The sequence below is a fragment of the Ictalurus furcatus genome, chromosome 4, assembly GCF_023375685.1.
Source record: "Ictalurus furcatus strain D&B chromosome 4, Billie_1.0, whole genome shotgun sequence".
Classification (NCBI taxonomy): Eukaryota; Metazoa; Chordata; class Actinopteri; order Siluriformes; family Ictaluridae; genus Ictalurus; species Ictalurus furcatus.
In genome coordinates, this window is record NC_071258.1 from 21,417,007 (window position 1) to 21,430,150 (window position 13,144).

At 36.7% G+C, this 13,144-nt stretch overlaps 1 protein-coding gene across 7 annotated transcripts in view; it reads right to left on the reverse strand.

Moving 5' to 3' along the window:
- sema4ba (sema domain, immunoglobulin domain (Ig), transmembrane domain (TM) and short cytoplasmic domain, (semaphorin) 4Ba) overlaps positions 1–13,144 on the reverse strand; it is a 162,324-nt gene that overhangs the window by 106,593 nt on the left and 42,587 nt on the right. For 3 of the 7 annotated variants that reach the window (XM_053623299.1, XM_053623300.1, XM_053623302.1), the window contains exon 2: positions 6,159–6,261. The exons of 2 other annotated variants lie outside the window; for them this stretch is intronic. The gene's annotated coding sequence lies outside the window, so the exon portion shown is untranslated. Of the gene's footprint in view, positions 1–522; positions 632–6,158; positions 6,262–13,144 lie in introns of all 7 variants that reach the window. 2 more of the 7 variants (XM_053623304.1, XM_053623303.1) reach the window with 2 other exon arrangements.

A 13,144-nucleotide genomic window follows, 5' to 3' on the forward strand; every position in this document is an offset into this window, starting at 1 on the left:
GCTGGAGAGGGCCAAGACACAAACTAATATGAAGTTTAAGAGGACAATTAGCTTTTCACATAGTAGGTGTTGGATAGCTTTTTTGCTTTAGTAAAAAAATAAAAACTGTATTGTGTGTGTACTTAGCTTGCCTTTGTTTAATGTTGTATTTTGTTTGAAGACATACAACTATTTAGTATGAGATATACACAAAAACAGAAGAAATCAGGATTTTTCACAGCACTGTACTGGGAAACCTTGGGCCCTGGCATTCATGTAGATGTTATTTTGGCACATACCACATAATTGAACATTGTTGCAGACTAAGTATGCCCTTGCATGGCAATGGTATTCCCAAATGGCAGTGGCCCCTTTCAGCAGGTATTGTGCCCTGCCACACTACAAAAATTGTTCAGGAATGGATTGAGGAACATGACAAAAAGTTAACTTGGACTCCAAATTCCCAAGATCTTAATCCAATCAAGCATCTATGGGATGTGCTGGACAAAGTCTAATCCATGGAGGCCCAATCTTGCAACTTACTAGGATCTGCTGCTAAAATCCTGGTGCCAGACACCAAAGCACACCTTCAAAGGTCTTGTGGAATCCATGCCTCAACAGTTCAGAGCAGTTTTGGCTGCACAAAGGGGACCTACACAATATTAGGCAAGTATTAGCCAGGTGGTTTTAACGTTATGACCGACTGGTCTGGTTTATATATATATATATATATATATATATATATATATATATATATACACACATATACATATATATATATATATATATATATATATATATATATATATATATATATATATATATATACACACATACATACATACATACATATATATATATATATATATATATATATATATATATATATATATATATATATATATATACACACACATATATACACACACACACACACACACACACACACACACATATATACATATATATATATATATATGCACAAAAAAGCACTGATAATTAAACTATAGTCTTAAATTAATAATAAAATCTCCCTTTCACTGCATCTTATGTTTTCTGTTTCTCACTGCCTTTAAGCATATTGTTCTACTTGCGTTTACTTTGATCATACCGTTTTAATTAGACATTACAGATCTTACTCCCACTGTGCATCACCACGTCTACACTGTAATTGAGTAGCAATGCGGCCTCGTTACTAACGGATTACTCCCGTTATAATAAACAACAGAAGTTACACTGTACCATGCAAAGACAGCATATAATGACAATAAACCTGAATTAAAGCAACTCGCACCAGTTTCCCCAACCCCTTGCACAGTGGAGCACTTTGGATATAAACACAAGTTTGACCTCGTGCATCACTGTCGTGTGTCCATGCTACACAAGCTCCACTTTGCAACGTTTGATCTTCTTCGCTGTGTTTGATATAAAATGCTCCTCTGTCTTAGAGGACTGTCATTGGACGATTACGCCTCTGTCTGATGGTGACTGAGGTCATGTTGAACATAAAAGTTAACTGTGACAAACAGTAAACTAAAGAAATTCATTTACGTTGACTCTGGGTATCTACTAAAGCTAGCAGCGTTGTATTTCGTGCTTTTCATGTCATGAAGCGGCTTATCCTTACATTTAGCAAAAAATCGCTAGTGTTCCATTTGAGATATTACCTTTCTAAAAATCATATACTAGACGGTAGTGTGCAAACTGCATACTCTAAGTGTATAGTACGTCATTTGTAAAATCTATAAAAAAATGTTTGTGAATTTTTTTAAACAAAAGATCAAAAAGTAAAGACAATTTTTTTCATAGCCTTTTTTGCTCATATTTACCAAGGGTGCCAATATTAGTGGAGGGCACTGAATATACACAGTTTATATATCTATATATATATATCTATATATATATATCTATATATATATATCTATATATATATATCTATATATATATATATATATATATATATATATATATATATATATATATTTAAATGTATATATACACACACACATACAGTATCTCACAAAAGTGAGTACACCCCTCACATTTTTGTAAATATTTGATTATATCTTTTCATGTGACAACACTGAAGAAATGACACTTTGCTACAATGTAAAGTAGTGAGTGTACAGCTTGTATAACAGTGTAAATTTGCTGTCCCCTCAAAATAACTCAACACACAGCCATTACTGTCTAAACCGCTGGCAACAAAAGTGAGTACACCCTTAAGTGGAAATGTCCAAATTGGGCCCAAAGTGTCAATATTTTGTCCACCATTATTTTCCAGCACTGCCTTAACCCTCTTGGGCATGGAGTTCACCAGAGCTTCACAGGTTGCCACTGGAGTCCTCTTCCACTCCTCCATGATGACATCGCGGAGCTGGTGGATGTTGGAGACCTTGTGCTCCTCCACCTTCCATTTGAGAATGCCCCACAGATGCTCAATAGGGTTTAGGTCTGGAAACATGCTTGGCCAGTCCATCACCTTCACCCTCAGCTTCTTTAGCAAGGCAGTGGTCATCTTGGAGGTATGTTTGGGGTCGTTATCATGCTGGAATACTGCATACTGATCATGCTCTGCTTCAGTATGTCACAGTACGTGTTGGCATTCATGGTTCCCTCAATGAACTGTAGCTCCCCAGTGCCGGCAGCACTCATGCAGCCCCAGACCATGACACTCCCACCACCATGCTTGACTGTAGGCAAGACACACTTGTCTTTGTACTCCTCACCTGGTTGCCGCCACACACGGTTGACACAATCTGAACCAAATAAGTTTATCTTGGTCTCATCAGACCACAGGAAATGGTTCCAGTAATCCATGTCCTTAGTCTGCTTGTCTTCAGCAAACTGTTTGCGGGCTTTCTTGTGCATCATCTTTAGAAGAGGCTTCCTTCTGGGATGACAGCCATGCAGACCAATTTGATGCAGTGTGCAGCGTATGGTCTGAGCACTGACAGGCTGACCCCCCACCCCTTCAACCTCTGCAGCAATGCTGGCAGCACTCGTACGTCTATTTCCCAAAGACAACCTCTGGATATGATGCTGAGCATGTGCACTCAACTTCTTTGGTCGACCATGGCGAGGTCTGTTCTGAGTGAAACCAGTCCTGTTAAACCACTGTATGGTCTTGGCCACCGTGCTGCAGCTCAGTGTCAGGGTTTGGAAATCTTCTTATAGCCTAGGCCATCTTTATGTAGAGCAACATTTCTTTTTTTCAGATCCTCAAAGAGTTCTTTGCCATGAGGTGCCATGCTGAACTTCCAGTGACCAGTATAAGGGAGTGTGAGAGCGATGACACCAAATTTAACACACCTGCTCCCCATTCATACCCGAGACCTTGTAACACTGACAAGTCACATGAAACCGGGGAGGGGAAATGGCTAATTGGGCCCAATTTGGACATTTACACTTCGGGGTGTACTTTTTTTTTTACTTTTTTTTGCCAGGAGTTTAGACATTAATGGCTGTGTGTTGAGTTATTTTGAGGGGACAGCAAATTTACACTGTTACACAAGCTGTACACTCACTACTTTACATTGTAGCAAAGTGTCATTTCTTCAGAGTTGTCACATGAAAAGATGTAATCAAATATTTACAAAAATGTGAGGAGTGTACTCACTTTTGAGAGATACTGTATCTATCTATCAATCTATCTATTTTTTAAAAACACTATTAAAACTAAAGGCATTATTGTAACTTACCGCAATTCTGAAATTGAAACTTGGAATCACTGACACTTGCCAGTGGATGACGTGTCATATTCCAGAACAAACTAGACATCTTCTAACCTCACATAACCAAATTGTGTGAGATAAACCACAATTTAAAAGGTTCAGAGTTGTGAAATTCTGTTGTGAGTTGTGAAACTACAGAAATTTGTATTATGCTGCATATTATTATGTATTATATATTATACATGTTTTATGCTAAATATTGGTGGGGACCAGATATCCACACAAGGACAGAGATATGTGACTTTTTGATTTTGTGGTTGGTCCCTACAAGCAATACTGCTCCCCCCTACTAAAACCACAACTACTTTCTTTTTTTTAAAAAAAAAAAAAAGCCTAAATGTTTCCTTTTGGTTACTGGGGTTTTGGTTAGGGTTATATGAGGCTGTAGCATTAATTAGCCTCAATAATAATTATAATCAGTGGAAGGTTCTCACAAGGAAATTAAGACAAAATGTGTGTGCGTGTGTGTGTGTGGCTTCAAGTAGAAACTGAGCATCTATTTACTGAAATTGATTTCAGTAATTGATTCCATTAATTATTTCAAAATTTTGCTACCTATACTGCTGCCCACTTCACATGGGTACTAACTGTTCATAAATATGACTTTAATTTATACTGCATCTATTGGGGTGGAACTGCAAACATGCAAAATGTCCTCATTATTGACACTCATATCATAGAGCATATCCAATAGGGTTGGCCACAAGGCAAATAAAATTAATGGTAATTTTTTTTTTTTTTTTTAAAGTACATTACTGGATAGGGCTCCTGTAGTTAGTATAATCCAATCCCTAGTACATCAGTGAAGTAATGTTAAAATAATTTCCATTACAGTTGTCTCTGAGGCTACTCATTTAAGTGCATGAATAAAACTAATCCAATTCTGCTCACTTGAAGTTAGAGATTTAATATCAAGTCAAATGCTAAAGGGAAAATTGCTTTTACAAACTGCCAACACTACACAAGTAACGAATACACTGTGGTCTTTAAACCATCATCTTGCTTGGAGGACATGCAAGCAAAAAATACAAAGATCATACACATCTCCTGTTTGGTGAACAATATTTACTACATTATAAGCAAATGTTCAAATAATATAATGAAAATGAGTAGTAGTAGTAGTAGTAGTAGTAGTAGTAGTAATAATAATAATAATAATAATAATAGGTAAAAGAGGATATTTCTTTGCAGTCATTTGTGATGATCACCATACATGACAAATTCAATAACTAAGTCACACCTAGAACTTTCAATGACAGAATGAACAAAGACAAGGTTTTTTACCCATGTGTGTTAAATATTCCTGTGTTGTCTTATGTAAACATGCTTATTTATTCATAAAAAAGAAATCCCCTCCGACAGTTTATATTTAGCCGCTTAAATAGAAATAACAGATGCATCACAGAGCAATCAGAAAAAGTAGCTCACTGTCAAAGGAAGTGACAAAGTTAGAAAAGACTATATCCACTATCTATACAATTAAAAACACAGGGAGCCTAGAGCCTTTTTCCACCACACAAAGAATGTGAACCTTTGGCATAAGAAAACTAACACTGATTATTCTTTTGGCACCAGTCCAACACCATACAGTAAGTTCTAGCTATATAGCTTTTGGCCCAAGTAAAGAAACACTGTGGATGCTACACTGCCCACTACAATACATCAAAACTTCTACCATACTGGAAAGGGCCAGATTCAAATGTTAAGCCACAAAAAGTAGAGGTAAACAGTAGATGCCAAACTGCCCACTGTAATGCATCAAAATGTCTATCATACAAGAAAGGGTCAAATTCAATCAAATCAATCAATATTATGGACAGTTGCTGGTCTACCCTAAAAAAGTAGCTGTAACATGTTTTTATTTAACTGCTTTATGTTCAGCTGATTTTCACAAATCGGTGGTATTTTTTGCTCTAGGCTAAATGAACAAACAAACCAAAATAAGACCTATCAGTCTTTAAGCGTTTTACTGCTATTGACATTTCAATTTTCATTGTTTACTAAAAAGTCAATTAATAACTAAAAAGACTATTCGATTTTTAAATCAGTTAACAGGAATATTTACAGTCGGGTCCATAAGTATTTGGACTGTGAAAAAGGTTTTGTAATTTTGCCTCTGTACACCACCACAATGGTCCTGAAATTAAGCAATCAAGATGTGACTGAAGTGTAGACATTCAGTTTTAATTCAGGTGGTTTACCAAAAAAAAAAATATAGCATTCCCATTATCCTGGTACAAGTTAATCTTGGTTTCATCTGTCCAAAGTTGTTCTAGAAGTGAGCAGGCTTTTTTTTTTTTTTTTTTTTTTAAAGATGTTTTCTAGCAGTCTAATCTAGTCTTTCTGTTCTAGAGTGTTACCTGTGGGTTGCATTTTGAAGTAAAACCTCCGTATTTACATTCATGAAGGTGTTTCTTAGTTGTAGACTGACAATGATGCACTTACCTCCTCAAGAGTGTTCTTGACTTGGCGAGGTATTGTGAAGGGGTTTGTCTTCACCAAGGAAAGAATTCTGCAATCACCCACTTTAGTTGTCTTCCGTGGTCTTCTAAAAAGGATTTTAAAAAATTTTGTGGCTGTCCAAATACTTATGACCAGACTGTATTTGTAGACGTTTTAAAGTTGAACGTAGCAAGTACATAAAATAACAGCACAGGTCTACACAAGTATAGACAATAATTCAAGACAATGATCCAAAGCACAGGAGTAAGTCCACCTCTGAACAGCTCAAAAAAAAGCTAAATTAAAGTTTTGGAGTGGCCTAGTCAAAGTTCTGACTTGAACCAACTTAGATGCTGTGGCAGAACCTTAAACAGGCAATTCATGCTTGAAAACCCTCCAGCGTGGCTGAACTAAAGCAATTCTGCAAAGAAGCGTGGGCCAAAATTTCACCACAGTGCTATGAAAGCTCCAGTTATTGGTTTTTGGTTTCAGTCATTGCTGCTAAAGGTGGCACAACCAAATTCTAAGGGGGCAATTAGTTTTTCACATGGGTGATAGGTGTTTTATAACTTGTTTTTGCTTCAATAAAAATAATAATAAAAACTGCATTGTGCATTTACTCAGGTTGCCTTTGTTAGGGCCCAATCACTGAAAGTGTGCAGGGCCCTATTGTTTTTCTATGGATTATTATTAGGGCCCAAGCACTGGAGCTGTAGGCCTTGGCCTGCACCGGAGGTGCTAAAGCCCTATTGTTTTTGGAATGTTTATTATTAGAGATGCACCGATACTAAATTTCTTAGCCGATACAGATAACCAATTATTCAGAGTGATATTGGCCGATACAGACAACCGATACCTCTGCCTTTTATACCTTCTTTTAAATTAATAATAATTAATTCCAGAATTCTGAAGGAAATGCAAATAAAAACTTTAGTCTCTCCATTTCAACAAGTTGTTTCACAGTAACTGGTCTCATAAACAGAAAACACATTACTCAAATTAACATTAACACATTAACTAAATTCTGAAGATTAAAGTAAGATTTCTTAATTTATTGAATGTTATAAAATCATAAACATTGACTGAATTCTAAAAAACCTCCTGTTAGGCTCACATTCACTCACCACAAACAAAAGCAGTTCTACTTCATCATTGAACATCAAACTGGTAATATATAGGCCTAATATAAACCTTTTTATGATATTAACTAATATTAACATTAACTGCATATAAAACAAACTACAAATATATTTTTCTGTGCAATATATATATATAACTTTTTTGTCACTGATCTTCATTTAAACCTTTCAATGGTTTACTGGCCCTTTAATTCAGCACAAGCAGCGTGGGAGAAGCGCAGGAGTAGCGCTGGGGTGGGGGGGTTATTGGGGGGAATTAGACTCGACGCCGCTTCACTGCTGCTCACTTCCGGTGTAAAATTTTTGAGGTGCAGAGCTTACAAACTGCAGTTTTGTTGTCATTCCACACAAGAGATATCATCTTTACACACAGCATGAAATTGATGTGTTTTCCCACCCTCTTTTGATGGACAGGATATAATCGGCCCTGATCAACGGATGTTTTCAAACTATACATCAGTGCATCTCTACTTATTATTATTATTAGGGCCCGAGCACCGATGGTGAGAGGCCCTATTGGATCTGCTCCGTTTATTAGGGGTCAGCCCATATTGTATCTGTTAGTTTTCCTATTATTAGGGGCCAAGCACCGAAGATGTGTAGGCACCTATTGTATCCGTTAGTTTCCCTATTTTTCTTCTTCTTCCTCACTGAAAGTCTATGGCAGCCCTATGAATCTTAAGTAGGAAAATTATGAATTTTGTTCAATTCGTAGCAAAATTGGCTCAGATGATCTGTGGACAGAGCAACACAAGTGTGACTTAACAGAATTTTTATTTTCATATTTGTTCGAAAGTTATCATCCAGTATCTGTTAACAGTTTAGCTAATGCTTTTGTGTGCTCATTCTCATCTTGGAAGCTCTCCTCAGCATCAAAACAAACGTGCATTCTCCGTGTGGTGCATTATGATAAACAACAAGCTTCAGTTCAGTTTATTCATTCATGTACATTCTATTTCACCTCTTTGTGTTCTTCAGGCCCCACATTGCACTTGCTGTGCCTTTGGGGCTTGACCCCATTAATCGTTGCTTGCAGCTATATTATTATTATTCTGCTTCTTCTTCTTCCCTAATAGGAGTCTATGGCAGCCCTATGATCTGTAAGGAGGAAAATGATGAAATTTGGCACAGGCATAGATATGACCATGAGTAGTATCTGGACCAATTACGGGATCTCTAGGACCAACTGTATCGTGCCACCACTAGTTCAAACATTCACTTTTCAAATGGTTATAATTGTTGAACAGTTTGTCCTAGAGAAAATAAATTTAGTTCAACAGATCTCTCCTCATGCTGATCACAATCCATATCTTACATTAAGACTCCATCCATTACAGTAGTCACCACTTTGAAATGTACAGAATACAGTTTTTTCATTATTCATTGTTCAAACAGCTAAACAATTTTTATATTCATACATGTTCAAAAGTTATGATGTCGCAAATTTAACGATGTTGACACAAAATTGGATCAGAGGCTGTATCTCGGCCATCCTTTGATCAATTGTAATTAAACTTGGTAGGCTTCAGCAGAGCAGCCTGCACCAAAGGTGCAAAGCCTTATTGTTTTTGGTGTGTTTATTAGTATTATTTTATTTAGCACTTTCACTAGTGTTTGAGGCACTTCAATATGAATGAAATTCAGCATACCTGATATGTTATACCTGGTGAAAATTAAAACATGTAGTAAAAAGACTTGGTTGTGGTTTAGCAGCTCCATAGTGCCTCCGAAAGGTGGAATGGAATTTGATTAATTTTCTCGGAGGAGCACAAGATTTGGTATGGTTGTTGCACTCATGTACAACAAGTTTCACTTGGTTGTATCTGACTCTGCTCAACAGGAAGTCTGCCATGTTGGCTGGAATGTTGGGTTTTCAAACACGTTGTTTTGAGAGGCTTACAATGGCTGAAAATGCATCAAACTTTACATTTCTATTAGGTCAATTTTTCACTTGATATTGCCGTTTAGAATAGGTGTGCTGCCTGAGCTCCATAGCGCTACCAAGGTTTTGAACGCAAATTTGACACCCTTGTAGTGCATGAAAAATCAGGGAAATTTCTCATACTCATCACACTTTGCCCAAATTTTATAATCCTTTGGTAATTTCTTTTAGGTTTTGGCCAGTTGACTCCATAGTGCCCCCAACATTTCTGAATGAGTTTATTGTTGTGGTTGTCACAAAGTCCGTCTGATATTTACTAATTTTGGTGCAGACATTGTCTACATCATGTCGGACATATTTCCCATTGTCTTGTATTAGCTCCGCCCAACAGTAAGTCGGCCATTTTGAAAGTTTCGTGTTTCTTCGTATAATTTTAACAAACTCTTTTGTACTCCTTCTACAAAGATAAGTAGATTCACTTGAAATTTAAGTATTATTAACTCCAGACATATGTGATTATAAATTGTGAGGGAATAGTAGATCTCTTAAATGAGGATGGAATGGTGGGCAATAGATTTGCTTGACACACAACACTAAATCTGATTCAAAGGTTTTAATGGTAAGGAGACAGTTGGTCATGAAATTTGGCATGAGCATGAATGTCACCATTGAACAAATTTTTAACATTGGTTTGAGTGACTCCGCCCAACAGAAAGTTGGCCAATTTTGGAATTCGTGTATTTTTTCCATACTTTTCAGAAACTCTTTCATACTCCTCCTAGATAGTTCAGCGGATTTCCTTTAAATTTTGTTGGAATAAACTTCAGATATGTGAGATTATAAATTGCCAAGGAATCGTGGATATCTCAAATGAGGACATAATGGCTGCAAATTGATTTGCATGAGACGCCACAACAAACCAGGAAGTGGACATAACTTGAGGTTTGGTTTGATAAGCGTCAACTTGTGCATGGCTTACTAATGAGTCACTCCTGATTACAGTAATGTGACAATTATGAGTCATCGTTATACAGCCACCTAGACTGAAACTGATATTGCACTTTAAAGAGTTTATATGGGTTCACCAAATGGATTCATGTTGATTTACTAGAGGATTTGTCTGATTTGCTTGAAAAATAGTCACGTAAACCTAGAAACAGGTTCAGTGATGTTTGATTAAGGTGTTGTCATTGCTATAAATGATGCCATGCTAAATAGGTAGTGTGAATAATTCTGTGCTGGTTTGAATGATGGGCTTCAAACGTCAAGTAGCTACTCAATAGCAAGTCCTGATTATATCCATTTGAGTTTTGTTTTAGTTTAGCACCACCTATATGGAAAAGTAGGTGCACTGCACTTTGATATACTAGTATGAGGTTTGTTTGATTTACCCGAAATTTGCCAACATCAATGTGTAGACACTGTGTGTGATGTGTGTGAAATTTTCCTGCATGGATGTTCAATATGAGGTTAATTTGCAAGGTTCAGTTGGCTTCAAACAGAAAGGGAATGGCATACACATGAAGGCAAATAGAGTTGGAAATGGAGGTAACATGTAGATGCTTAAAGAGAAAGAGCACAAAGATATATTTTGTAAAACCACTTGTCGTGAGATTGTTGTGAGATCGTGAGCTTTGTATAGGTGTTTGTATAGCTTATATTTGTAAAGGTGTGGTTGAGGGTAGTAGGCACATTTTCTTTTGTGTTACATGATGTAATGGCAAACTGTAACTGTGTAAAACTTTGTGCTGTTTTGAAGGAAGAGTCTTACATTAACTTGAATACATTAGGGCTGCACAATTAATCGAATATCGATAGCGATTATGATTTTGACTGCCCACGATTACATGAACGACTGCGATATTGATGTTTAAAGTTCATCCTCCGCTCATAGAAAACTACGCTGCAGATCAAAACAAGCGCTTCCTAAACTTACAGCCAGTCACCATAGAGCGGCGCAGGGATGACGTCATTTTGTAATGCCAAAACCCGGGAACGATAGTATTTTAGCGCTCGATCTGCCAGCTTCGCTGCGAGCTCCAGTGCTTGCGCGAGGGAAAATCATGACATTAACATGTTGCTAAATGGCACTACAGAGGTTGTCGGGGACATTAAACGTCATCACGCCGAACAGGGGAAAAACTTTGCAGATAAGCTCAGGGCTCTACATTGTGACCATTTCACTCGCATTTCGCGACTGAAAAGTACTTTGTGCGACTGTGAATAAATATTTATTCTCACAGGTGCGAGTGACCTGTTCGGAGTTGCATAATACAATCGGAATAAAAACTACAGGAAGTCCAAAATGCATCTACACCGAGCAACAGTTACTTTCACACTGCTTTTCATCACCTAAGTCAAACAAACAAGTGTGTAAATACTGCATAGAAGCCATTATGATGAAAAGAGTAACACTGGACATCATCTGCTTCAACTTCCCGATCTCAAAAAACCACCATCTTTAATTGATCCTGCAAAATTACCTGAACCTGTGACTGTGACCTGCTCGTGCAGACACAGCGGCGTCGGGTGGAGTAAATTAATAATAATGCTAAGGCTACAAGGTGGGGTTTAATTCAAACTTCTTTATTAAATAATTCCTCACCAATCATAATCAAGATTAGCAACTGTTCAGTCTGTAAACATACAGTAAAGTGCTGCTCTCCATTCGCTAACTCTAATGGACAGCGCATTCACTTCATTTAAACTGACGGTTGCCAGATATCACTAGAAAAGCCAACTCCAGTTTCCATGTTTTGATTTAATCCCCCAAAAAACACTATTATCAGCAGCTATGGCAACACTGTATTGGGGAACCCATGTAAAACTGATAACAAAAATAAAACTACTAAAATGTATAGACAGAAAATGTGCTTAGTTATAAATAAATCATTTAATTAAAAAAAAGATATTTTAATAACTTCATAAAATATAAATAAAATGAGAAATGAAATAATGTTTAATTACTATGGGTTGCATTTAATATCAATTTGACATTAAGCTTAGTAAGCTATTTCCTTAGATCCTAATATGGATCATTTTTGTGTTAGTCTACTTTTAATTAGGACTCTTTATTGTTTAAGATACTTAAAAATAAATATTTATGCTGTATCATTTAACCAACAGCATTTCTCATTGCTATTATTTTAACTCAGTTAACAGTGACCATGAGCAGAGAGCTTACATTTAACTGTTTATGACATAAATTTTTGTAATTAGGAGCACAAGTGCACCTAAAAGAAATTGTTACTGTAGAGCCCTGAAATTGGTTCTCACAATACCCCCCAAAAAACATGGATGAAGATTCATCCACAGAGTAAATCCGTATTATGGAAAATGTTTTAAATCAAGTTTGTAAAAGTTGTCGGAAGCTTGGTGATGGAGACGTTGAAATCGAGCGACCATGGTATAGTTCGTTTGTAGCATACGGTTAGCTTTTTATTTCTGGTGATTGTATTTAGGCTTCAAACTTCATAAAAGTTGTGTTCATTTGTGAAAATTATCTTGATGCACAGAACGTGTTAGTGTTGTAAACTTTTGTTGATCACAGAGCTTATTTTTTGCAATAATTCAAAAGTCTATGTGAAAATCCTATTGGGTTTTTGTCGAGGGAACCGGTGTGATGCTAACTTCTGGGTTCTGGTACAAAATGACGTCATCCCTGCGTCACCGCTCTATTGGGTGATTTGGCTGCGTCTCTCCTCCTGTAAACACTGTTATTGCCTTTTCTGCATAGGCCCGAATAGTTTTCATTTGGTTGCATATTGTTATATTGGATTGCATATTTTTATTTGGTTGATGGCATTTTTATTTTTACTTATCCTATAATTTGGGTACAATTTTATTTATAATTTGCTTCTATGATATGATGCACTTTAAGGACCAGTCTAATTTGATGCAAAGATTTGTACATTAGCAGGAATGTAGCAAAACATGGAGGTGAAAGCAGTGGTCTGTTTATTTAAATG